The sequence below is a fragment of the Fukomys damarensis genome, unplaced genomic scaffold (genome assembly GCF_012274545.1).
Source record: "Fukomys damarensis isolate Sample0158 unplaced genomic scaffold, DMR_v1.0_HiC HiC_scaffold_31, whole genome shotgun sequence".
Taxonomy (NCBI): Eukaryota; Metazoa; Chordata; class Mammalia; order Rodentia; family Bathyergidae; genus Fukomys; species Fukomys damarensis.
Window position 1 is genome coordinate 7,157,978 of NW_022900943.1, and position 24,781 is coordinate 7,182,758.

At 37.5% G+C, this 24,781-nt stretch overlaps 1 long non-coding RNA gene across 1 annotated transcript in view; it reads left to right on the forward strand.

Moving 5' to 3' along the window:
* Window positions 1-3,749: 3,749 nt before the first annotated feature.
* LOC104866788 overlaps window positions 3,750-24,781 on the forward strand; it is a 47,903-nt gene continuing 26,871 nt past the window's right edge. Inside the window, exon 1 of the long non-coding RNA XR_781560.2 lies at window positions 3,750-3,885. This is a non-coding gene — a long non-coding RNA (uncharacterized LOC104866788). The remainder of the gene's footprint in view (window positions 3,886-24,781) is intronic.

The window sequence follows — 24,781 nt, forward strand, 5'->3', positions numbered from 1 at the left end:
AACTGTGAAGTCATATGATATGACAGCACATGTTTTACTTTTTAGGAACTGCCTAGTTGCTTTACAAATCCCTGCACCCTTTTACATTTTCACCAGCAAAGCATAAGAGTTCATATTTTTCTACTTCCTTGCTTACGCATTATCCTCAGTGAAAGAAGCCAGGCACAAAAGGTCACGTATTATGTACCTCTACTTGAGTCAAATGTCCAGAGCACACCAGTTCTTAAGACAGAAAATAGATGAATGTTTCCTGGGAACTAGGGTAAGACAGCGAGAAGGAATGACTGCTAACGGACAGGCAGGCTTTCTGGTTGCAAGGAAAATGTTTTGGAATTAGATTGTGATGATCGTTGCACAAATTTGTGACTATGCTAAAAGCCACTGAAATGTAGAGTTTAGAGAAAGGAATTTAATGGTGAATTATATGAAAATTATATCACAGAGAAGGCAAGAAATGACTGAAAGTTTTCAAGTATTTAAAGTAATTATATGTGCTTTGTGATTGGAAACTTATAGTTGCATTTTCTGAATGCAATTTCAAAGGTCAGTTCTCTTTTGTCTCTTATTTCCATTGATGTATCTTTATGAGTGGATAATTATGATTTAGTCAAATGCTTGATCTTTTCATATTGATATTATATCCAACAATTCCCTTGAAATTTCTAATTCTACTGTTGTCTTTATCTTGATGATATTATCATCAGCAGATATTTTTGTCTTTGTTATTATGACTACTAAATTTGTCTTATTCTTGAAGATAAAACCCTTGTTATATAATAATGATATATTTTTAGATATTTTAAATATATTTTAATTTTTCACTTTTAAATACATCTATTTCTTATTTTTAACTATATTTTTTCTTTTATTTGGGAATCATTTTCTTACCTAAGTTGTTGAGAATTCTTTGTCATATATGTATGTTTAATTATGCTAATTTTTTATAAAAATAAATTTCATATGTAATACTTTCTGAAAGTGTTAATATGGTAAGTTATATTAGAAAGGTTAATAATATTAAGCTATTATTACTTAATACCATTATAGGATATACTGTTAGTATATTGTTTGATGCTGTCTTCTATATTTATCTCTTTAATCGCTATATAATGTAATTGTTCTGTCTTTGCCAGCTCTTTATTTAAATAAAATTATCCTTACAAAATGAACTTAAATGAACTGGAAATTTATGTAAAGAAGGAGTGTCTTTTTCCTCTTCAATTGTTTTTCTTCTTCAAGTTTATTCAGCTTTTTAAATCTATCTTACTGATACTTTGTGCTTTTACTTTGAACTGTGTATAATTTTTAATTTCTAACACAAATAACATATGTCATTTTCCCTTAAAGCATTCAAGTGTTGATGTTTTCTGTTATTTACATTCCACTTTGAAAACCTCTGATTTTCCCTGACTTAACCATTATTTTTTTTCAGAATCTCTAGATTTATAAAACCTACTACTTTTTAATCCTTTCAATACAACTTTATTCATCAAATCAAAATATATCCTCATTTTTTTCTTAGTCCTGAAATAGTCACTTCTATAACTATGGCACTTTTATGCATGCAATATATATTACTTTGCATATTTTTAAATATGTGTAGCATCTTAGGTTGATTCTTGGTATTAATTGCTATGTCTTCATTTTCATTGGCAGTGTTGTGGCCTAGATCTAAAATGCCCTCTGATGCCTCATGCTCCTGCCATATGACTAGATCATGGGTCATTATACTCATGAGTAGATAAAGCATCAATGAGTTCATAGATGAATGTTCTGTTAGAAGGCAGAGGCTGGTCTTTCTCTCTGGCTCCTGCCTTCAATCTGATTCCTGGATGCTGTTAGTAGACTGCCTCTTCCAGTACTACATCCCTCTGCCACTCTGTTTCTCACTGGCGCCAGCTGACGATGGTTTGAAAATGTGCCGGAATAAACTTCTCCTTGAAGTTGTGGGTGTTGGGTACTCTTTCCAGGAATGAAGAAGTCCCTGAGACAAGTACTGGTCAGAGACAAGTGGAGTTACTGCTGTGGCAATACACGGTCTTGTGAGTTAGACACATTTGAAACTTGTTTGTAGGAGTTTGAAAAGTTTGGAGATGGTGACTTAGAGAAGCTGTAGGATGTTTCAAGCAGAGCTTGATGGGTGATACTGATCAGAGCTCAGAAGACCATAATGCTGATAGGAACACAGGCAGATAAAGGCAGGCTCAGGAGGTTTGAGATGGGAATAAGGACTCCACTGGCAGTTGCACTAGAGGCCATGTTTGTTATAGTCTGGCAGAAAATTTGTCTATGTTTTGCCTGTGTCCTGAGACTAAAGGAGCCTGAGGTTAAGGGCAGTTTCTAGTTAATCTGGCAAAGCAAATAGCAAGATGTTCTAATGTGCAGGCTGTAGTCTGAGTACTGCTGACTGCTCTCAGCTAGACTGACAGTGAAAAATGGTAGAGGTGAATAATTTGAAAAGTCCGCAATTTTTCCCAAAGGGAAGCTCCTGGAAAGTTGTGGCAAGGTAAAGAATGGTGATTGGAAAGATTAGCATTAACATGAAGCCGAGCATTTTGTATTAGAACAATAGGAAGAATAACTTGAAGTCATCTTAAGAATCAATAAGGCCCTACATGTGAAAACTGTGGGTTTTATTTGAAAAGAGAGCCTCTAGGCCCCGTTCTGGAGAAGGGCTGCCTAGGGAAGTGGCTTCCCAGTATTTGTTTCCCAATGCTCAACCATGTGGGCATTCAGAGACCTCGGCCACTGTGATACAAAGGGGTGGTTACTGCTTCAGCTGGTTGCACACCCAGGCATCACCCACGCAGTGCTGATTTTATAGATGTGTTGGATGTCAAAGTTATGGAGGAAGGAAAGATGTAACTCGGATTTCAAAAGAAGATCCTGAGAAGCATGGCTGTTTATCCCAGAGAAGGCAACCCATGAAGCTGTGGTAGCGAAGCTGAAAGAGCCCTGGAAACCCTAGGAATTTGTAGATGCCAGGTCTGCCATGTGAGCTGTGAGGAGGGCTACCTCGAGGGAGGGCTGTGGATGCTGCAACTGGCCTTGCCACAGGGATGGGGCTCCCTAGCCGTTTGGAGTGCACATCTCACCCTAACTGACTCACCCCTGTTGTTGGACATGGAACCATGGGAGATAATGTTTACCCTGACCATTTTCAGTCGTGCTTTGGTCCCAGTCCTTCCTATGCCTCTACTCCTCTCATTTGGAGTGGGAACGTTTATCCTGTGCCATTGTGTGTTGGGAGTGTAGATGCTTCCTTGTGACCCTTTCAGGGGCTCACAGCTGGGTGTGTCTTGATTCTGAGAGGGATTTTGGACTTGGGTTTTCAGCAACGCCGAGGCTGTCGAGACTTTGATGAGCCTCAGAGATGGACTAAGTGTATAACGAGATGGACATGAATCTCGGGGGGCCAGAGGTGCAATGTTATGTTTTAGGTCTAAAATATACACCAACATATTCATATACTTGGGAGATGGCTGGCTCATAAGTGTACTGTATGTACTGTGCAATGGACTAATCAACTAATGAGTTCATGACTGAACTCACGCTGTTAGGTGGCCAGGACTGCCCTGAAGAGGTGAACCACTCGGGACACAACCTACAAGGGTATATGTCTCCTTTTCTGGTCTCTCCCTTCACTCTGCTCTCCTTCTGCTGTGATTTCAGCGTCTCTTCCTCTACCATGCCCCTTGCCAACTCGTTTCCACTTTAGAGTCAGCCAAGCATGGACTGAGAATGCGGGCTGAAAGAAGCCTTCCCTCCTTCAAATTGTGGGTGGTAGCAGGTCTTTTTTCCTGACAGGGAAGTGATTAAGACAGTGAGGCATTACAAACTTCTTATTGTCAGCTGCTTGGTGTTCGGTGGCAACAACTTAGTGAGGTAGGTACCGTAACTCTCTCTCTCCTTTGCAGATGGGAAAACTGAAAACAGAACAGGCAAGAAAATATTTAATAGGGATTTGAACTCAAAGTGACCTACTTCCAGTGTTATATCTGACCTTGGATTATTTCATGGTTTTATTCTTCCTTTTGTCTGTTTAGGAGCACCTGCTCTTTATTTTTTAGATTTTTACATTTTATTTTTTTTATTCGTTTCTATTCTTTTTGAGTTACGTCTTTTTTTCTTTATATCTAGTAACTTTCATTACTGATCCTCTCATATGACTTAAAATATTGACAATTTTATGTTCATTTGTAGGCACATTTTTGTTACCAGAAAGATGTTGATTGTTTTTCATGCCTAGAGCTTCAGGAAGAAGTAATTGTGTCAGCAGCAGCACAAGAGAGGTGTGCACGGATTTTTCTACTTCTTTTCAGTAGAGGAACAAACCATTTGGTGCCCGGTTTGGCAGATGGATTGTGTCTCTTGTTCACTGCTGTGGATGATCAAGACCACATGTACGCTCTCTGTGGAGGCACTGAAACTTACACTTATGGTGGGGGATATACTTTTCTGTTTCCAATTTAACTATTTAACCTACCTAAGTAATTCTATTCTTAGTCTACCTGGATTTAAACTGTTACTTTGAGGGCTGGGGATTTAGCTCAGTGGTTCCACTGCCTGCCTCGCAAGCACAAGGATACAAGTTTCATCCCTGGTACAAAAAAATAAACAAACAAAACAAGTAAGTAAACTGTCACTTTGCAGGCTTTTCTACTTGTAACTTGAGAGTAAATTGCATCTTTGTATTACTGTAATACTGTATGGATAAAAGAATTAAACTAAAATATGGATGATGGAATCCTACTGCATCAAACATCTACCCCAAACTACTGGTCTTTGCAGAGAGTGAAATGAAGCTCAAGGTAATAAAAGTGGGCCCTTACCCTTTGGAACTATGTCCTTCCAGAAAGGGGGGAACTTGAACACAGGCCCAAACACAGAAGGAATTACAAGGGGGACCGAGGCTCTGCATCTACCACCAAACACGGCCAGTGAGGGTCTAGACACCGGGGGAAATGGGCACAGATTCTTCCTCACAGACCCACGGAAGCAGCGCTGGTTCTGGACTTGTGGTCTCAAGAACGGCAAGGTGGCTAGGCCTGGTGGCACAGGCGTGCAGTTCTAGCTCTCTGAGGCTGAGGCAGGCAGATCCGGCATTTGGAAGGAGTCTGCATTACCCGAGCCATGGTTCTTTATCATAACAGCCCTGGAAAACAGATGCCAGTGTTATCCGGTTAAGAAGCATTACTGATATTTGAAACTTCTTGACTTATTGCCTCTTTCTTAAAGCAACAGAGAGGAATACATTAGGATAGAACCATTTATTCATGGGCCCTTGCACTGAGAAGCACAAGTTTTAAAAAGTCCACGCTGTGTATTAAGAAGTGGTAGCCCCAGAGATGGGGATAAGATTCAGTAACACAGCTTCATGCTTTTCCCGAGATGGGTGAATCTAGCGTGTGATTGACTCGTGGAAGGGCTACGCCTGTAGGTACTGGACCTGGGTGCCACCGGCCCTAAGCAGCGTGAATAGGACGAAAGGGGCCGGAAGGCTCTGCTGAGGCTCGTTGTTGCTTCTGCTGTCTTCCACCTCCAGGAACGGTTGCCCCTCTGCTACCCCGCCTTGGAGCGGCCGATTGTGGAGTGAAACCTCTGTAAGTTGTGAGCCGAATAAATCTTTTCCCCTTTAAAACTTTGAGTGTTGGGTATTTTGTCTGAGAAATGGGAGGAAAGTAGCTAACACACACAATGGATAAAAAGATAACCGTTAGTAAGGCTAAAAAGTCAAAGAAGATATATGCGCATACCTTTTCCACTGAACTGTTGTGCTCTACAAGGGAACGCCTTGCTGAAGAATGGCAAAGAGAACTTGAGCAAAGGAATTCCGGTCACCATATTTGGCTGAAGAAAGACATTTTAGTGGGTGAGAGTCGGGATGTTTCCAAATACATTTGAAATGGAAGCAAATTGTGGCCTCTGGGGTATAGATTATTTGGACTAGCAGGAGAGAGGGAAACCATCTCTACCTCATGGTGTGCCCTTGATTTGATAAACTATAACAGAAAAGAGAAATAAATTTTCACTGACCTGTGTCTAGAAGAGTAAGAAAGAAATGTATCTGTGCAGCAAGAAACAACTTTCTTTTATCTAAAGGCCAACTCCGTGTAAAGTAAAATATTTATAGCTCTTCTAAGAGAATGCGCGTTCAGTTATTTTCAACAAATCTCTGCTGTCCTTGTAAAACTCTGACTTAAGAAGGAATTTCATGTGCTGTCAAACAGAGTCATTTGAACTGGATGGGCCCAATCTGCATGCAGACTGAGTCAGAGTCTTCCTCGGAGTGGGGAAGCCTGGGTATTCATGGAGGTAATGTGAGGTGTAATCATCAAGTTCACTCAGATGCGGCTCTGTGCAAAGCAGCAAGCTGAAGGCACTAAGAACCCCGCCCTCTGCGACATGACCAGTAACTGCAGTGCTAGGGATTTTCTCAAAAGTTTCCACCTGCAACACCTTCACAGCATCTCGTTCCCCTCAAGGTCCCCTAACCACACTTTCTATTCACTGGGACATGACACACAATGCACCATCTATGTCATGGAAGTTGCAAAGTAAACCACTGCAATCAGAAAATGTGTCCAGATACTTTTTGGCTACACAGCTTGGTTCCAACATTCTAGAGTTCACTCTGTATCAAGAGGTTTAAAGACTGGAAATTACTTTATTAGATTGCTGGCTTGCAGGGCTGCAGCCTGAGTTACCAGATGCAAAGAAATTGTGTAAGGCAGAAAGCTGAATAAGAAAGTTATATTCTTTATGTAAAGCTTGAAGCAAGCACATGGCGTTTGTGTCTGAGAGACAGGGCCAGGGCTGGGCCAGCTGCTGGCTAAGAGGCATATGCTCATCTACTCTTTCTCAGAACCACTGTCACCTGGAGTGGCCTTTGCACCGCCAGTGTTCCAAGAAAGAGATACAACTCCATAGCCTTTGCCTCCTGGACTTTCTCCAATCACAGTTTAAGCTTCACATACTTGAGATACATAATGACTAACAGAGAAAGAACAAAATAATACAAAGTTAAAAAGGCCAACGTTTAATAAAAAATCTCTTGGGACAGGAGAAATGGAAGAAAAAAAAAGAAAGGAAAGGAAAGAGAAAAGGAACGGAAAAGAAAGGAAAAAAAAAAGAAAAAAACAGAAAAAGACGTGCGCGTTTCAGATAATGGGATGTCCTAGTATATGGAGACTTTTATAAATGTATGTGTAACAGCATACAAAACTGCATTACTGATAAATTTAAGAATGTTAAGCTGAGAATTTGCATTTCTAACCAGTTGCTAAGTATTGCTGGTGCTCTTAAGTATGGCGGTTTAAAAACTCCTTTTAGAAGTTTCTCTGACTTTATTCTGCCCTGGTTTGCAGAGGATGCCAATTGACTGGTTCTGTGCCCCAGGCCTCTGGCTTCCCTTTCTGGAGTCATTAACATTCACACAGTAACTTCTTTGGATGACTTTAGACAGACAGGGAGAGAGCTAGAAATAGCTGGGAAATTGTGTCCTTTCGAAGTAGCTTGCATTCGTCGACAGATTTGTAAAGGAACCGAACCATACTTCTCGGAGGTGGTAAAACCTTCGGAGCAATTTATGTGCCACATCTTGCTGTGGCACCAGGCTGACATGAGGCCTTCCTTGGAAATCCCTCCCCATCCACAGAAGCTTCTTCTGTGCTTATACTTGCTTCCCTCTAAATTCCTGAGTACAATCAGTACACGTGCACCAGAAAACTTCAGAATATGTAGTAGGTGCTGGACTGTTTCTCTTATCTATATTTTCCCCTCTTCCTTAGATTTCCCCTATTTTTATACCTGCTAGCTTTTGATGAAATGTCAAATACTGACAAGAGAAATGTCCAGTACAGCACCTATTAACTAAATATGTTGTGGTCACTAGGTTACAATTAGGAGTAAGTACTTCTGTTGTGCTATTACTGCATAGTAGTGTCATTATAGGTAGTAAAAATGTACTTTCCATTTCAAAAGACTAGAAGAAAGTGTATTGAAAGTGTTTGCTGTAAAGAAATTATAAATGTTTGAGAAGCTAGATAGGCTTAAACTGAATTGAATATTATACCATGTACACATATATTACAACATTACATGATACTCCATAAATATGTACAGTTTTTAGGTTTTTTAAAAGGCTGGGGCTTGCTATGTAGTTCAGGCTGGCTCTGAACACACAATGTAGTACAAGCTGGCCTCAAATTCATGGGGATCCCCCTTTCTCAGCCTCCTAAGTATAGGAATTACAGCTGTGCAGCACTACACCCAGTTAAATTTTTATGTTTTTTGTGTATTAAATAAATTCTATTTAAAAATTTAAAAATGAGACAGCCACTTTGAAACACAGCTTGCAGCTTGTTACAAAACTAAATGTATTTTTATCATATGACCCAGTAATTTTGCTCCATAGCTTTTGCCCAAAGGATTTGAAAATTTATTTTCACAGAAAAATTTTTCAGAAATGTTTGAAGAACATTTATTCATAATGATAAAATCTTATAAGCAACCAAGACATCCTTTAACAAATAAATGTATAATATGAGCTGGTACATTCAGACAATGGAACAGTATACAAAAGTAAAAAGAAATTAGTTAACCAATCATGAGGCAACATGAAGGAAACCCCCCACACACACACCCCAGGACCATAACATACCTTTATTATGGAGAGGATCTGCTGGGCTGTCTCTGAACGAAAGAGAGGAAGCAACATGGAAGAACAAAAGGCTTCTTTTATAGGAGCAGGGTGGTATTATGGGAAGGAGGCTGCTATTCCATGTGGCAGCCATTTTAAGGCGCAGAGCATGATGGGAAGGAGGAGGTTGCAATTTTATGCAGCAGCTATCTTAAAGCAAGGGAAATCTAACATTCCAACCTTTTGTTTTATGGTTGTTGGGTGAAGGTCTCTTCTTCTGGAGCAGATTCAAGCTTACAAAGGGGTGAAGATTGGGGTTAAACCTGGATCTGATGGGGACAGTGGTAGGGTGGGTTCTTCCTTCTGCTACAGTGGCTGATACTGAGCCAAGACGAGTTCTGTGACTGTCTGGTTGGTAAATGCCCTCGTGTGTTCCTGCATTAAATTTTGAAAACAGTGAAACATACAGGGCCCTATCATGATCAAAAGGCGTATATAAATAGTACATAAATAAAACTAAATTTCAAAAAACATCAAAGGGATTTAATGTGATTAACCTGTTAAAATTAATTGTAGTGATGTATACAAAATTTGAATTTTAGAGTTTTTACATTTTCAGCTCTGTAGCAAGCATATTTATGCTCATGTTCTCCAGGGGAGGGGGAGCTACCTATGCTTGTCCTGTTTCTCACTGATATTAGGAGCAAATTAACTTCAGTTAACACTTTTAAAATATGTTAATCTAGAATATATGTCTACATTTTTTACACTTCATAGTTATGAGGGCTTAATTATAAATAATATAAAAAGTACCTACTTCCAGTATTCCATATATTTTAGAGAAGAAGAGCTTAAATATAGCCACAGACATCTGGAAAATATAGATAGGGTACCTGTAACAATGTTAAGTCCCACAGTTTACTTCTGTGCCACTTACTTAGTCCTCTGAAACAGTTCCATAACTGCCAGAGAAAAGATGGAGTGTAGAGAGGTACATGATAAATATGTCTAGGGTGCAATAGAGTTTAAGAATTGGAAAGCATAATTTAAATTTAAAAGTTTATAAGGCTAAAAATGCACTATTTTGTGGCAATTCTCCATGGTCCTATATATCTCAACTATATTTGAATGAAATTTTATATAAATGTACATTGATAGAATTGTTATTATTATTTTATTGCTTACCGTGGAGCTTGGAATTTAGAGTAATAGCAGTAGATACCTCTGAGCTATATCTGAATAAATTATAATTCCTGTTTTCTGGATGCTGTTTCTTATGCTCATATGTACATGAATCTTTGAACAGTTATTTCCTGGCATGCTTGTTCCAGCACAATACTGTTGTACAGTTTTTAAATCCTTGCTTTGCAGCTTTTATTCACTTTCTTGATAGTGCTATGAATAATTCAACCTTCTACCACTATCCCTGAAGTTTCATTCTCCAAGAATGTAATTATTCAATTATTACATTTGAGAGATGAGATTTTTTTTTCAATGTGAGACTGTATTTTCTTCTTTAGCAAACTGCTAGTTAGGAAAACCAACATAATTCTCTGCAAAATATGATTTGACTATTTAAGTATAACATTTCATTCTTTATTTTTATTTATTACACTGGAATAGTCCTCTTTTTCTTTCAGTCTTCAGGGTTGGTGACTAAACATCTGCTGTTAACTGGGTTTTTAATTTTGTTTATTGATTTTGTTTTTTATTACTTTACAAACTTATAAATTTTTCTTTATCACGGGATTTAAAAAAATTTTTGCCAGCATGTCTTTGCATGAATTTATTTTTATCAATTAATTCTGGTATTTAGGATTGAATTTTAATCCTGGTATCTAGGATTGAATTTTCTTTTTTTCTTTTTTCTTTTTTTTTTTTGTTTTTTTGTTTTTTTTGAGACAGGGTCTCACTATGTAGTTCAGACTGCCCTGGAACTCACTGTGTAGCCCAAGTTGGTCTCGAACTCACAGCGATCCTCCTGCCTCAGCCTCCTGAGTGCTGGGATTACAGGCATGCGCCATCACGGCCGGCTGGATTTTCTTTAGAAAAGAAATATCTCCTTTGGATAGGGAGCTTGGTGTAATGGTGGAAATAAGGATTTAAAAGCTAGCTTTTCTTTAATTGTCTATCACCAAAGTTTTAAGTATTATAATAACCCAGGCATTGTGGCATACACCTGTAGTCCCAGCACTCTGGATGGCTGAGGCAGGAGGATCAAACTTGAATTTTGATCCAAGCCTGGGTGACCTACTAACATAGTGAGACTATCTCAAAATAAAAAATGAAAAAAATGGCTGGGAATATAGCTCAGTGTGAAGTCTGTGGGTTCAGTTCTCAGTACCACACACAAAAAAATATCTCTAGCTCTTGATTTATTGATTATAAATGGATTATATTTTTAGAACCATGAACCTGAAGAATTTATATCATATACTTTCCTCATCTCTATTCTTCTCCTTTTGTACAGGCTTACATGATACATTTGTCATCATTTGTCATAATCTATTAATTTTAGACGATATTCCAGATTTGCATGTTTTAATAGGAGGTGGTCAACATATCTATCTATGAACATAATTTCACCATTTTTTATTCCCTCCTATCCATCCTATTTCTTCAATGTTGTGATGTTCACAGAATTCATATTCTGATAACCATAATCAAATTATACTCAAATCCTCCAGGATAAGTTTATAAGGTGATTTCAGTGTGGAAAGCCAACATTCTGGATCATAGGAGAAAAACACCTTAGTGAAAGCCTGAGGAGGAAGCATGGGATGAAGAAATCTTGATAACCTTCTTGAGATTTCAATTTTATTTAATTATTAACATTTCACCAAGATCTTTTAGTTCTTAGCAGGCTGCACATAGTTGCTTTATTTTAGTCTATACCAAAATATGTATTTGCCTCCAGAACATTGAATAGAAGCTTTCTATTTCTGATCTTTGTTGTTCCACACTGCTTTAATGAAGTTAAAAATCTGATTACAGAGATACTTTTGTGCTCATGAAAAAAATGTATATTAAACTTACACAGTTGCCTTGGTTTACAGAATACGATTATTGCTAGTTTTAGGAAATACAGAACACATGCACAAGTGCACTTGATTCATATATATTTTCAAATGGGTGGGTTTTTTACAACAAATTTTTAGTGTGCATTATATTATATAATTTACTTCCAAAACATTGAGTAACTGCTTTCTTTTAAAAAATGGTCTCCAAGGGTGATGATATTCCTAGTATGCCAAACTTGCAAAAGACTCACGAATCTTTATATATGTGAAAAAGAATATATTTTCAACTTTAAATTTTCTGAAGGAAACACTTCAGTGGGCATAAGTTCTCTTGCCCTTTTGGACTCAGGGAAGAATCATTTATAAAAGATCTATTTACCCTCACAAAACTGCTTCATACTTTTTTTCCTTCATGGTGCTTCGTTAGACACTGGAAAGAAAGACCAGCTAATGTAAATCATTAATCCATTTTAGCTCTTAGTGTGGTCAAGTTAAGGATGGATTAAAATGAGAAATCTTAGTTTAACTGGTTCTAAGAATAACTTGAAAAAAATTAAGAAATGGAAAATTTGGCAAGGGTTGAATGACTGAATATACAAATGGACAATGACTAGGTCATATACAACAACATAAAGATGGCTCCCAATCTGTAGCAACTAGCCCATCTGAGGAAGCAAATCTCTACTTACAAATATAATTTACAGGATCTCAGACTATTGTACCTACCAGTCTAGGAAGCCAAAGTATAACCCCCATAATCAACCCAATAAGCAGTACAATTTGATTCATAACTGTGTTTTCTTATTTTTTGTCTTCATTTTTAACAGAACCAACCAGATAAATCACAAATACATTCAACGAACCACAGAACATGACCTACTTCTAGAAATCCACCTAAAGATTTCCTATGCCAATAGCCTGTGGTCAGGGTGGTCTTGAAGTCTTTTTTTTTTTTTTTTTAGTACTATAAAGCTTTTCTACTCATTTTCCTGCCTCTAAGACTCCTTCAAATGTAATTGAAGTTACTTTCATTTTACTGGACCAAATTCTGGGTAGCCTTTGCTTGTTCTCGTAGTCTGATCTTCACTTATTTTTGGAGGACTTAACAATTTTTACAATATATCCAGATCAAGTTCATTATGCACCTAGATAGCTGAACAAAATTTTCCACAGTGAAGAAGTCAGTCAAATCTACCCAACAAAATGGAGTTCACATATCCATCAGATATTGGAATTAAACAGAGATGCAAAACATCAGGAAAGCACTGAACAGGATTAGAAGTTCACAAGCTACAATCCTGAGCTACTGTTCCGGGAAAACCAGGTCTGCCCACAGCAAGGAACTGAGCCTCACTGTCTTGCTCCTTCATTCTTTGTGGCCTTGAGGAAAACAAAAATGTAATCAAGACATAAGGATTGTGCAGAAGTATAAGTAGAATTTACTATAAATGAGATTTTTCATAAGGCATCTTATATGATAAGGCCACACCTGGAATTCCCTGCATTTCACCTGCAATACCTTGAGGTTGGGTAAATGTTTTAATTTGCAATTCTCCAATATACCCTACCATTCCTAGATTTGCCCAGAAGTAGCCTTCCTTACATATAATTTAAGCATGGAACTTGGGGATTCAGTCACTAGGCTCATTTACCCGGGAATGCTTTGTAGGCATTGGCTCATAGTCAACCTTAGGTACTGTCCAAGCAAAATTGTGCTAAAGTTAAACAGATAATGATAACTTCATTGAGAGCTATTGCAATAAAAGAAAGAGAGCTAAATTTGTCCTCAGCTTTACTAAAACAAAGGGCTAGAGAACTTTTAATACCTAGACTGGGAGACTAGTTCACCTGTGCTTGCTAATTGTTTTTTTCTCAAAGGAAAGGTAAATTTTCTTATATTTCCAATAAAAGAGGTAATTTTACAACTTGGAGCAAGGTACTGGCCACAGTGGATGCTTTCTTAGGTAAATTTCAAAAGGATTATTCACAGGTCCTTTGAGAATGATATTTCTGGGTCATAACACTGGTAAGAAGCTTTCAAAAGATTCACCTGTATCTCAGGAGGAAAGAGAAAGATTTACCTTTCTAAAGAAAAAAGTATTTAAAATAAAATGCTTTAAGAAAGGAAATATGAGGGCCTAGCATCAGAAAGAAGTTAAGTCAAACCCAAGGGAGTATTAAATGTTATCTTGGCCACTTTGTAAGAGTTTCTGGTCAACCTGATCAAATGGGCATTGTTTTCAAATAAAACGTTCTAGTTAAAGCTTGGGTTGCATATGCAATACTTCCAGTTATGTTTTCTTAGAAAAGAAGGAAAAGCCTTATTAATCCTGTGATAACAGCCTTATTGTCTTGAAAATGAGTGTACCTCCATGAGAGTTTTGGAGTTCCAGATTAGTCAGGCAGGGAGAAGACCATAAATGTTTCATTTCTTTTTATAAAAGCCCAAAACTCCATTAAATTATCTTGCTCATAAGTGTCTTAAATAAAAAATACAAGAAAATATTTCCAAAATAGACTATTAATATTACCCGTATTTGTAACAGAGCCCATAAGTGTTCTCTCTCATTTATTCTTATATAATTAAATTTTGTTTTCTTTGGGCTTGAATTAGCAGTTTCTCAATCCACTTGATTTTCCTCCAGAGTGCTGGAAATCCTGACTCCCTTTATTAGAATGCTATGAAGATTGTTTTAAGCAATTCCACGAGAACAAGGTGTCGCCAGAACTTGTCATAGAAGTTTTCCCTAGTTGTCTGAGACAGATTTACAAGGACTTTCCAGGAAATCTCAGAGTAAAACCAATATTTACCTGTAGAAGACAAGACTTATAGTGGCTGTGGTCAATTTATCATTCAGAATTTTTAAAAAGTGAAATATATAGTGCAAGTTAGTTACATAATAACTGGCAATGATATTTGGTCATTTCTAAGGAATGAAAACAGAAGGATCAAAAGCTTTTAGACAAAATATCCATAAAAGTACTGATAAAGTCTATTTTCAAAGAAAAATAAATATTAATCTAACCTATGAAGTAAGTTTAAAATGATTTTATCAAGAATATAATTAATACAATCACATCTAACAAGCCAAAGTCTAAATATGCTATAATATAATTAGACGGTATCAAGAATATATTAAGATTATCAAGTAAAGAAATTTAGTAAGTCTGAAGTAGTTCCTAAAATGCATATATTTGAGAAAACTTCAAGTTTATATAATGTAAGTTCCTAATTGAAAGCCACAGAGCAGGGAAATATTGGCTTCAAATAAAAGAAATAAGACAGCAACACAGTTAGTATTTTTTTAAAATGCTACTGAAGTTCTGTCTTCATGTAATACCTTTTTCAAAATCTCAAATCAAGCAAAACAGCACTAGGACTTTCATAAAAGGAAACATCGGGATGCTAGAGATTTTGACAGTTTTGTAGGAACTTCCTGTACAGTGGATAATTTGTAGAATCTTTACATTCGGAATGTTTTATCCATGTAAATGGAGCCTAAGGATCATTAAATACCTCTTCTGCTTTGCCAGTGTTTCCTGCACAATTCACATAATATGAAAGAAATAAAACCATTTTTAGTACTTATCTTTTTAAAAGGAAAAGAAAAAACTATTTTCCTAAAGGCCCTGAGAAGTCCTAGATAAAAAATATTTCATCCGGATTTGATTGTGGGATAGGAAAATGACAAAAGCTATGAGAAAAATTGAGTATTTGATTTATAGAATGAGTAGCAATATTTATTTAAACAAAGTGACAATAAAATCCTTTAAAATTAAGCACAGAAAGGTATACGACTACAACAATTCTTATATCTTGGCTCTTTCAAAAGTGAGAAGAGTTTGTTCACTTTAATAATCAAGGCCAAGATAAACTCAACATGCAACACACTTAGTTATTCTGGTAAGACACTATTTTCATGTTTTAATGAGATTATTCAGAAGGTACAAAAATATTTCTAATCTTTTATTAAGAGAAAATTAAAAATCCAAACAATCTTTTTTGTTTTACACAGCGAAAACCAAATTCTAAGTATTTATCAGCACAAGTGACATGGCAGACGGGGTTCACAGAAGAGAAACAGTCCATAGCATGTAAGACAGAAGGTAACAAGCAGCAGTCACTTTTTCCCTTTTATCGCATCCGGGGTGCAAGGCTTTGGATTGGTCCCACCTATACCCGGGTTAGGCCTTCCCATTACTCACACTCAGCACTATGCTGATTCAATTACAGGACTAATCCAGATACCACATACCTTTAATCCCAGCAGCACACATCCTAGATGCAACCACTTGTGAAAAGTCCCATCTAGGAATGAATGAGGCTTTGGGAGACATCTAGACACAAACCACAGCATGCATCAAACCTTAGGCAGCAGTGACCATGACAAACGAAATTCTCCACTTGCCTTCTACAACTTTCTACATCCGTTTAAGTTTTCTCACAGTTTTCTCTTTCTCAATATTTGAAAACCCTATCATTTTATTTTACAACAAAGCTTCCGTTTCCTTAAGCAAAACACTTACTGCATACCTTGAACATAAAATTGTTCCTTTCTATGGTCATTCCTTTTACTGGAGTCTCTTTCACATATACCAATTATAAGTCTTAAACACAGTTATTTCTTTCTCCTAAAAATATGAAATAGATAATTATGTACTGTCTTTCCTCTATCAGTCGTTTGGAACATACCAGCTGAGCTTTGCATAGACCTAAACTTCCTTCAGATACAAATATATACAGGTTCTCTGCCACAAACTTAAGAGGAAAACACATATAAACTTAAAATTATGCTTCAGTACCCTACCTTAGTAGAAATAATGTTGGTGTTTAATAGCTATTAATCATTAATTTAGCATAAGAGAAAGGATTTAAGACCCCGGGATAAATTTCAAAGCTCCAAGCTGAGTCATGTAATACAAGACAGAAATGCGATTAAATTAAGATTTGTCCAAAGAGAGATTAAATTTGATTAAACACAAATTGAGATTTATCATCATCTTAGATATCTATGATGTCTAGTAATAAGTTATTCAATTAGTAAACCTGTTAAGGACAAATCTGCCTAAGTAGGATAAAAATATATGCTAATATTAATAATTCAGAAGATGCACAATACTTAAATGCATGGAGAGACACAAATAGAGAACTTACAGCTTCAATTGTAAGATTTTGACTCACTAATACATATACAAAGCAAATGTCCTTGGGCCACCCTTATATTTTAGTAGGATTATGTTTCTGGAAAAGAGTGTGAATTGAGATTGCTTGCTTAGGATGTGTGCTAAGGCATCTTCACTAACTATTTTTAAAGGAGATCTTTAAGATTTCCGTACCATGTTATACAATACTCTGGAAATTGGACTCCACTTTGGACAGAGTGGAGGAAGAGATGAGGCAGAGGTTTGAGCGTCTGTAAGGACCCTTTGAATTGAAAAAGAGGTAGTCACTTATTTTAGCCTCAGGTCCTAGCAGTTAGTTTGTCTTAAATTCCTTAAATAGAGCTCCTGACTTTAAAGAAGTTAAGCAAGAGGAAATGTGCTTAAGAAGAAGCAATCTTAACGTATTTATCAGCCAGCAGTTTGTTTGTTTCAGCTTTAGGGGATAATTGATAATTCCTTGTGTAGGAGCCCTAATAGATTGCTTTTTGATAAGTATCCCTGCTGTTGTCACAGACATTTTGTGTTACCGTTTGAAAATCAGGAGGGAAGGAAGATTGATCAATGAGAAAGGGTGTCATATGAACTCGGAGCAGATGAGGAAAGCAAAGAATACTAATACTGCAACTGGAAAGTGAATATGTTTTCAGAGTTACTAGAGTAGCAAAGTTAACCATAAAAAATGTGCGTTGCTAAGTGGTCCTGCTGAGGCAAGCAGATGCATAGACACAAACACATACCAGGAGCAGAATGACCTCTAAGTCCCAGCATCCCCATGGTTTGCCCTGTGTCCACTAGGAAGAGAGAGGCGTCTACCTATGGGGTCAGGTTTTCCTCCGTTCTTTGAGAACAAGGGGAGTGGTTGCTCCATGGACACCAAAGCAAGATCCCTCAGGTCCTGCAGGTTAAAGGCTCAGACCTGCAGCCCTGAAGTTATCAGCAGACAGAGGACCCTTTAAGATGGGGTGGGGAGGGGCTCCTGAGACCAAGTTAGGGCACAGGGGTGTGTCCGTGTAGAGGATGGCGGAAGCTCAATTGATTCCTGTTTCCCCCACTTCCTGGTGCCCTGAGATGAGTCACCCCCCTGCCACACACCCTTTCTGTGATATACTGTACTGTCACACTCCCCCAAGCATAGGCTCACCACCGCTACTGCACCCCCTAAAACTTTCCATTCTGTGGTTCTGGAGATCTGTCCAGTCGGGAAGTAGTACGTGTCCACAGTTACCATCACCCATCCGAGTACTAGCGTCTTTCTCTCTCCAGATTTCAGTGAGATGATCAGATTCACATGTGAAATCCTTACTTGTGAGTCAATGTATAAACTATGCTTACAGTTCTCTGAGGTTGCTTTATTGTCCTCACACTAGATCTCTTTTTCCTCCTCTCTTTTTCTGATTCTTGATTGAACTAGAGATTGAGATACAGTTGGAAGCTTTCTTTTTTGACTCTATAGTTCATGAACACCCCATGCGCAGCATGCTAAGCCCAGGTTGAGCACTGTCTAGAGTCCTCTCCCCCAGACATGTGACTTTCCAGGGATTTCAGGAACTCTGCATGTGCCTATTTCTTGTTGTAAAACAGGTTGGCAGAGTTTCACTATGCCAGTGAGAAAAGAGCTGTTGTCAAAGGCTGGAGACAGAACTTTTAACTCTGCATGAGATGGTAACTTCTGTGTGATTTAGGGAAAGTTGCCTAATTTTTCCTGATCATTTTAGCATCTCATTCTCATAGTTTGCCAAAGTTAGAGAGGTTGTCATAGCCTTGTCTCATTTTCTTTTTGGCTGTGGTCCTGGTTGGCTAAGATTAGAGTTGAATGTAGTGCGTGAAGGGCAACATAATCTTTTCCTCCTTTATTTTAGGTGCCTGTTTTACATCATAAGTCTGCAGTTGTACGAGGCATGTGTTTCAAGGATGCATTTTAAATTTAGCTTTTTTACAATGTCATTTGTTTAAAATTTGATTGAAAATCTATCTATAGATTTCTTTAATTATACAAGTGCACCCATTCTGTCTCTCTCTGTTGCTGTCCCTCCCTCTCCTGCTCCCCCTTTCCCCACTTTTTCTCTGTGTATAAGACAAATCTTGGGAAGAAGCACGCCAAACCCCTATTGTCTGTCAGCCTACCAGTCCGAAAATTTGCTTCTTTTAACCTTCCAGATGTAAACAACCTGAAACTAAGGGATATTTGTCCTAACTACAAGATTTCCTAGTCTCTCAGACCCTGGTCCCAACCACTGTCTACTATCACACAATACACATTCTCATCTTTTCTTTTTAATAATACCACTCTCTCTCTCCTGTCTTCCGATTATTATTTGACTGGAAAATGTGCCCGTTCGTCATCTTTATTTCCCAAACAGCACTGAGGAAATGTGAATACATGAGGGATAGGATGAGCAAAAGTAACACAGGTAACTTGTTTTGTGGACTGAAATGCACACTCTGGTACTTCCATTTCCGGCTTCGTATTACTGGTACGCTGGGATGGAGGTGATCACACAGACATAGATGACACCTTGGAGGATGGCAAGGAAAAAGGAAAAGGGGGGGTTTCTGCCTGGCTCTGTGGCTGGCTTTACTCATGAACTTCTTTGAAAAAGAAAAATTTCAATCTCATTTGAAGCTCACATTTGACCGAGAATTTCTAGTGTGCTCCTGTACAGTAGGGTGACTATAAATACTGACTGTGCATCTCTCAAAAAGGTAAATGAGAGGCTTTTGAATATTTTCAGCATACAGAAGTGACCAATATCTGAGCAGATAGATATGTTTAACTTGAAATATAAAATACGTACATATATCAAAACATTGCATGGTATTCCATTAGTATGTACAATTTTTTGCTTTTATGTATCGATTAAAGTAAATCTAATTTAAAAATAACACATTTAAAAAAGCTCAGCATTCAGGTTGTAATCATAACAAAATTTCCTTTCTATTAACTAATGCAAAGTACATCTCCATGTAGATTTTTAGGATTGGAGGGAAAAGAGGGCAATGAACAATTCCTAAATTTTTACATACTGCTTTTGTAAGGTCTGGTTCATGAGTACTAAAACTTTTTAGTCAATCTCTAATGATTTCCTGGAATTTCTGTGGCTTTCAAGCTTTTACTAGTGGAATAGTAAAAATGGATGTGTCGGTGGCTTTTTTTTTTTTTTTAAGTAGAAACCCATCTGTTTTTATTTCTTAGGAATGCAATGGATGATAGGAAATTACTAAAGAAAATTCGTATCCCTGCCAGAAGATCTCAAAACTGCATGCTATTATTTTTCAGGAAAAAGTCCAAAGGGATGAGGAGAGTGAGAATGGATGAGCAGGCTTTCAACGGTGTCTTCCTTTCTCTCATGGGGCTGTCGCACCAAGCGCCATATCGAAAAGCTGCACTTTTGGTCTTTCTAATAACATAAGTGTAACTTTTTAAGACTGGCCTGGTATCCTGCAACCATTTTGCTTTTCCTCCAGTAGGGAAACGAAGTCAGTGGCAGCTGCAGAGTTTTTGATTGTGTGTCTTTTGAGCATGGCTGCATCAGTTGCCTGAGGAACTCAACAAAGGAGAAGCACTCGGGATGGGAAGAGCCTCTGGCATGTTAGAGACAGAAAGTTACACATACGCTTCAGAAACAGCAGTGGCTTGCCTGCCGGACTGCCCTGTGTGCACGTGCCGGTGTTACAGTGCTGCCTGCCCGCAGACTCAGAGCACAGGAGAACTCAGTCGTCCTTTCTGGCTCGGAGCTGTTTGCCCTGCATCTGTGGAAAAAAAAAGCCCATGACCTTTATCCTCAGGAAAAGCCTTGTGCCTCACTGATCCTTATTTTAATGGGGATTTCTGTACCCTTTCATCAAAAAGCAACGTTTGAAAGGCTTTAAGAAACAAACAAGAAATTGCCTTGAAGTGTAAACGTGAATGGTTATGTAGTTGGAATCGTAATAACGAAGAGTATGGACAAACGGAATGATTCTTAAGAATAATAACCAGTATGTGGCATATACTGTACTAAGCATGGCATGTGGTCCTGAGCTGTAATAGCTCCAGAGACTGGACAATATTATATCTATTTTACAAATGAGAAGACTGAAAGATAAGAAACACTGTCAGTGGAATATACCTAGTGTGGGCCATTAAATCAGGTCTACCTACCTGCCAGTCTTATACTGTCTTCATTATATTTTGTTGTCCAGATTTTAATCACTATATGAAGCAATGTAAATCCCATACTGTCTCAACTCTCATTGATAAACCAATATCAGGAAAGGAAAGTAACTTTAATTCCTATGAAAGGAATATGAGCATCAGCATATATAATTATAGATGCTTACAAAGAAAATTCTTTGAGCCTTACAAAAACATTGAATTGAAGTCCTCAGAAATCATGCTACCTTTAAAAGCTAATGTCAGGCAATGACCCATTTATGAAATATGATAATAAAGATTATTTGTTATATTCTGTAGCACCATTTTATACTTTACATTTTGCTTCTCTCTTAAAATTCCGAGAATCCCCAAAGTAAAAGAAGCACAATAAGAAAATAAATCATGACAAAATAAACTCTTATGACAAGAAAGAAAAAAAAACCTAAAATACTATCATTCAAGAACATTTGTTTTGACTTCTCAAAAGAAAAAAAAAAGTTCCATATGCCTAGAAGCACAGTACAGCAAAAAACAGTAACAACAAAAGGAACGGGACTCTGTTTTTGTGAAGGAAGTAGAAGGGAGAGAGCCTTGGAAGTGTCTTGCCTCGCTTTTTTTGTTTTCCTCCTGATTTTCCTAGCAACAGAAAGCACGCAACTGCATCAACGAAGCCAGAACTTGTGGTTTTTGAGTGAATGCCCAGCTCTTAGCAAATTGCTTTTGGTTTCAACTAATTGCCTGGCACTGGAGCCACAAGCAAGTAAATCAGGCCTTTTGTGTTAAGGGCCCGGGTCTAATTCTGTACATGGGGTTCATGTGCTTTGTTGAGCCTTTCTGGACATGTGAATTCCCCCTTTGAAATATAATATTTTGCCTGTCTTGGCACCTCTTCCAACTTCTATGCAAGCCTCTTGGTATCTTTCATCCAATATCCAGCTATGCCGTGCTGTTTCATAGCCGCCTAGTCTTCCCGGCTTGCCCATGGAATCATTAAGACAGGCAATCTGAGATAACTACAGACCCTTAGCAACTAGAGTGCTGACATTCATTCTCACTCTCTTCTATCAAAATATTCCTTTTCTGAGTTATAGGCTATTTCTTGCTATTGAAAGTTGTCATCACATTATCTTATTAATTCTCTTTCTGTATCAAATTTACCTACAGAATCATCTGTCCGGTTGTAAAAAGAATAATATCAGAGAAAACAAGAGCCCTCGAAAATCATCATGATGCTACCATTTTGTCTAGAAACTTTTAGATTAAATTATATAACAATTTATTATTTTACTGCTTCTTTTTACTCACTAATTTAATCCTTATGTTTAACCGTAATTTAAACTTTTTCCCTCCATATTTCATATCAGACCTATTTCTTTTAGCAGTATTTTTCTCTCTCAGAAAAAGAAAATATCCACAGCAGTGGTGTAAGTGAATTTATGTGTGTATTTGAATGTGTTTCCTTCAGACATAAATATAAGCCAAGAATTTACCTTTAAGAATAAGTTTATGCTGAGATATTAATTTCAGGTTGTTAAATGACAATTAACTATCTTATATCCCATCTTTACAGAGATGAATTTTTCATCCTTTTCTCAAACCTAAGTTCCTTCTGTGTTGTATTAATAAATTGCATGGTTTTGGATAACATTGTCCAATGCCGAAGCTGGTGTATTTCCCTTCCTTTGAGTTTTGTATTTATTCATCCACTCACCCTTTTATCCAACCACTCAGCCATCTATGTGATCATCTGCCATTAACTTATTCACTCAGTAGGAAAACGAGTTTTCATTAAGCCACTGTTTACTGTTTTAGGTGCTGTAGCTACAGCAGGAAAAATTTTTAAAAAAACGGTCCCACCATCACAGCACTTGTATCTTACTGAATAAAGGTAAACAATGCAAGAAAGAAGTAAAATCACATAATATATACTATTAAATGCTTAAACAAGTAAGGATAAATCTTGATGCAGGGAAAAATGGTGAAATGAAGGTGAAAGCCCACAGGGTTTCGTGATTCTGAAGATCAATGTACCTCATGGTAATTATGATGAGTAATACTGCATTGTATACCTAAAAGTTACTGAAAGAGTAGACAGTGGCCCCTTAAAAAAGGTGACAATACGAGATAATAGATATGATAATTAGCCTCATTGTGGTAATCACTTCTCAATATACATTCATACTGAATAGCAGGTTGAAAGCCTTAAATATATACTTTTTTGTCAACAAAGCTGGCTGGAATGAAAGAAGCAATTCAAAAAGCAACAGCAGTGTGAGGGAGAAGGTTGCCTATTTGCTTATTATAGAGTGATCTGGCAAGACTTCTTTAATCAGGCAACAGCAATACATGAGTGAAGGGAGTGGAAAAAGTCAACTGTATAGCTAATTGTCTAAAGGAAGAATATAGTTACAGCACAGATCAAGTTCAAAGGTCCTGAGGTAGGACTATGATCAGAATGTCTAATCAATGTTAAGGAGGTTAGTCTGATTAGTGTAAAAGAAGCAAGGAAAAAAATGGAAGAGGATGAAATCATAAAAAAATTGATGAACCTTTTAAAGTAGAGACATTTAGGCCATGGTAAGTATTTTTAATATTTTTTAATGGCAGAAATCACCTAAAAACTGTTTTGTTAATGTTTAAGTTCTATGGAGTGACTCAGGGATGGAATTTAGGTTTGTGGTTCCTGATATGGGTATATTCAGGTGTCAGCTAGGCTTGCAATCCTCTAAGGTCTCAGTTAGAGTCCACATTCATGTCATTTGGCTAGGTTGATGTTTACTGGCTGGCTGGTTAATTAGGACTTTCAAACCAAAACTTTAGTGTTTTTTTTTTGTTGTTGTTGTCGTAGTTTTAAGAGTAGGAAAATTTTACTGAGAGAAAGAAAGCCTTTAAGAGGCAGGAGGTAGACAGGAAAGTGGGTTGCCCACCCATCCCACTTTTCAAAGATGTTTTATACAGTAAAGCTACGTGTTAAGGTGGTTACAAAGTGGGACGAAGCTATAAGACCCAATGGAAATTTACAAGGCATGAAGTGGGGCAAAACCACAACCAACCAATAAGACTACAAGTACTGTCACCAAGGTAATATTGATCCAATGAGAAATCACAAGGTGGACAAAACTATGAAGAAACTATGACAAGTATAATTGCTTAGGTAATAATGATTAAATGGGGATCCATTGGGGAAACAAGTCACGTGGCAAATGTACAAGCAATGAGCAAGGAGTTTTGGTGGGTCAAGAATCTTTCTTGGAAGATCTTTGTCCCCCACTGAGGTGATTGATACCTATTTGGAATATCAATCACTGCTATTCATTTTTAGGGAAAGCACACATGGATGTGGTAGTCTCTCTCCTTTTATAGTTCTGCCCTCCAGTGAATGTGTCTTGATTGTCCCTGAGGGCTGGTCTAGAACAGGTACAACATTAATTCTGCTGTGTTTTCTTTACAAAAGAAGTAACATAAATTAGAGGAGATTCAGAAGGATGGAGAAATCATCTCAAACTCCTAGTGGGAGGTAGCAAGATTCACTCTGCTGAAGCTTATGTAGGATGCTAAATTATACAGTCACATTTGGAAGCATAATCTGCCACAGTGGTATACTGGATTCCATTTGGAATATTTTGCAATGGTCTTAGGCTGTGTTAAGAAGAGAAAAGAATAATAGATGACCTGGAGTATTTTTTAGTTGAGGTAGACTTCAGTGATCCAAATTAAGATTCTTCAGAACCTAACAAAATAATCCAAGTGAGAGGAATTAGCAGATTTGACCAGGGTATTAGAAAGATGTCAAAACAAGGTTGAATGTGATTTACAGGGAAT